This window comes from Aedes aegypti, chromosome 2 (assembly GCF_002204515.2).
Source record: "Aedes aegypti strain LVP_AGWG chromosome 2, AaegL5.0 Primary Assembly, whole genome shotgun sequence".
Taxonomy (NCBI): domain Eukaryota; kingdom Metazoa; phylum Arthropoda; class Insecta; order Diptera; family Culicidae; genus Aedes; species Aedes aegypti.
The window spans coordinates 169,714,444-169,717,863 of record NC_035108.1 but is presented as its reverse complement, the minus strand read 5'-3'; the positions used below and the strand labels follow the sequence as shown (position 1 = coordinate 169,717,863).

General features: G+C 38.6%; 1 long non-coding RNA gene across 1 annotated transcript; it reads right to left on the bottom strand.

The window, feature by feature from the left end:
• Positions 1-697, bottom strand: LOC110675410. The gene is made up of 3 exons (XR_002499462.1): positions 440-697; positions 273-370; positions 1-211 (listed from the first exon to the last, which is right to left on the bottom strand). It is a non-coding gene; the product is annotated as an uncharacterized LOC110675410 (long non-coding RNA).
• Between the last annotated feature and the right edge of the window lie 2,723 nt (positions 698-3,420).

Sequence of the window (3,420 nt, the reverse complement as noted above, 5' to 3'; positions counted from 1 at the left end):
TAAAAAACAAAACCGAGAAAAAGTTTATTATTGCTTACAAGAATCAACATAACGATTTTCATTCAAATACAGCTTAAAATCTCTCGCTCTGGCTGGAAAACTTTGTATAATGCCCGATAAGGAAAACCGTATGCCGGGAGACAGTTGAGGCCACGTCTGGGAATGTGGGCTTTCATTTTCGATGCCGACAGGATAATATCATGTGATGGACCTGCAAAGAATATCAGAATAAATTGGAATATCTATCACCGTCTCACATATATAACGCTTACCGTAGTCAAGAAGCTCACATTCTTGGGAGATCAGTTTTGCTTTTCGGTTGCCGGATGAGGCTCACAAATCTTCCGCCGCAAAATGTACGAAGTGCTGGCTGCGAGAAAGGGGAGAAAAATATTGTTTTTGAAAGGTTTGAACAATCTGAATTGAACTGAATACTTACCATTCTTGCAGTGGGTGATTGATCTTCAGTTTAGGAGACGGAACCATTCCGAATGCACATCCGGGGACAAGGTTTAGGTTCACTATATTTTTTCCGTTGATTGGAACAGACTGCGCAGCAATGTAAACATTGCCGAAGGGAATACACTGAAGCAAATTTTGAGGGCTAATTCTGACATAGTTTAATTTTTTAAATTATGTTGGTTTAGGTTTTAAACTTGACCATGTGTAAACTTTGCAAATGAGAAAAAATATTAAATGTTAAACTAATTTTGTTTTGTAATTATTGAGAGTGTACACACAACGTGAACTGGACAAGATTGATCTTGATTTCGTCGCTCCGTCCAGGGTTCTTTCACAACATTCATAATTTTAAAAGAACTATTTCTGACACCCACCCACCGCCTCGTAACCATTTTGTATGAATATTTTCCAAATAATGTACTGCGTTTGTTAATAAAATTTTCCGGTTTACGATAGCCGCTGAGTTCTACCGCAACTGTCAAAGTTCTACCGTAGGCTTCGAAATCATTCTATCGTTTAAGCAAACAATATGCAATAATAATAAGTATAATTTTGTTATATGTACCAAATTATTGGGGCCCAGATAGCCGTAGCGGTAAACGCGCAGCTATTCTGCATGACCATGCTGAGGGTCGTGGGTTCGAATCCCGCTGGTCGAGGATCTTTTCGTAATGGAAATTTTCTCGATTCCCAGGGCATAGAGTATCTTCGTACCTGCCACACGAAATACGCATGCAAAAATGGTCATTGGCAGAGTAAGCTCTCAGTTAATAACTGTGGAAGTGCTCACAAGAACACTAAGCTGAGAAGCAGGCTCTGTCCCAGTGGGGACGTAACGCCAAAAAGAAGAAAGAAGAAGAAGATGTACCAAATTAGGATGATAGTGTTGTCTAACACATAACACCTAGATATAAGGAATGAATGTAATGTTTGGAATGATACTAATAAAGAATTAAAATAAATTGAAGCAAACAATTTATTTATGAGGCTGATATGATCGGCGTTCAGTCAGAGTGGACCAAGTTATTGAACTAGTATCACTGTTTCACATAATACCGTGGATTCAGTGTGACATATTCTTTCAGTATACGCCAAAGAATCTCTGGATCCTATGAGGTGACCAGTGTTGTTTAGACTCATTTCCCCGAAAATAACATTTTCCGAACTACGAAGCCACGAACTACTACAACCATGCTCTATCCTCCTAAGATAGAAAAGCAGATGGTTAAGCTTGAGTACTGCACACAAAATCGATCAATTTTGATCCCAGAGAGCCACAATTCAAGTTTCGGTGAAATGAAATGAGTGAGTGAGTGAGTGCGAATCATTTCACCGAAACTTGAATTGCGGCCTACCGAGATCGAAACTGTCGGATCCCATGTGCAACACTCAAGCCCAACCACCTCCCCCTCCATCTCAGGAATACAACGCACAGTTATAACAGTTCATGGCTTCACAATTCGAATTTCGGGGAAATGCCCAAGTAACACCGAAAACATCTCTTCGAATACCAGATAGCAGATCTTGTCATATAAGAGTTAAAATGGTGAATTCATAACATCTTAAGTTATATAAAAGTTATAAAATAGCTATCGAAAAACACATCACCTCAAAACACTAAATCTTAAGATGACAACCTGACCTGATTAATTTAACGCTTTACAGACATGCATATAACTTTATAAGGATTTATATTGTATGTATCGGAGTAACAAAATGTAAGTTGTAATAATGTGTTTCAAATGTTCTTTTTTTTATACAAGGTTCAAACATCAATAAATTCTTCATCTTCGATTAATCTTGTGTGCCATTTAGGTGTCATTCGACTATTGAAGGTGGGTTGAAAACGCTATTTTCAAATCCTGTTGAGAAAATCGTAATGCAACGAAATTGCTAGCGTATTGTACTCCTAATTCGATTGCTTTTCAAAATAACAAAAAACGATAAGCCTCAAAAGTGAAAGAGATGTGGTCACAGAGAGTACAGCGTATAGACAAAATAAGTATTTTTTTCAGGGTGAACACAAATTCTGCCAACTTCACTTACCTCTTCTACTAGGCTTGGATGCTTTAGAGATGTCATTTACAAATTTTGCTACAGCTGCCTTGAAAAATAAACGCTAAAAAGTTTCACTTCCTGACGATTTTAGCAACGTGATTGGCACATCACACAGTCCCGAGCATGTTGTCTACAACGGGCATCTGTTTTTCACCGGAATCAATATAATTTCAAATTATCTTGTAGCACGAAACATATCCCAATGATGAATATTGAGATAAAGCACCTTTTTCCTCTGTGGGGGCTAAAATAATTGTAGTTGAATACGCCTCAAATCGATGAATCTATCTGAATAAAAAATCCAAGTTTCTCCAGGAGTTCTTTCGGATTTTCTCCAGGAATTCTTTCAGAGTTTCTCAAGGAGTTCCATCGTAGTTTCTCTAGAAATTTCTCCAAGAATTCTTTCGAAATTTTTGCCGGGAATCCCTTTATGGATCTAGGAAGTTCCTCCAGAAAAACCTCGGAGTTCTTCAATGAGTTCCTTTGGAGATCCTCCAGAAATATCTCCGAAGTTCCAATACACCAACCCCGGGTCGAAACGTAAGGCAAGTTATAAACCTCGTTTCATTTTCTGAAAGACTGCGTAGCCGTTAAATCAGAACGATTAAGAGTTACAGTCAAACCCAGCCAGATTCCTCCAGGATTTCCTCCATAGTTCCTTCAGGATTTTGTTTCGAAGTTTCTCAAGAAAATATTCCACAATTCCTCCAGGAATTCTTTTGGAGGTCCGCTACGAATTTCTTCAGAGTTCCTCATGGAATTTTTGTCGGAGTTCCTCAAGCAATTCCTCCAGGAATTTTCCAGAGTTCGTGCAGTAATTCATCGGAAATCCTCCGGAGTTCCGCTAGGAATTCCTCAAGAGTTACTCCGGAAATTCCCCTAGATTTTCTCCGTGAAATA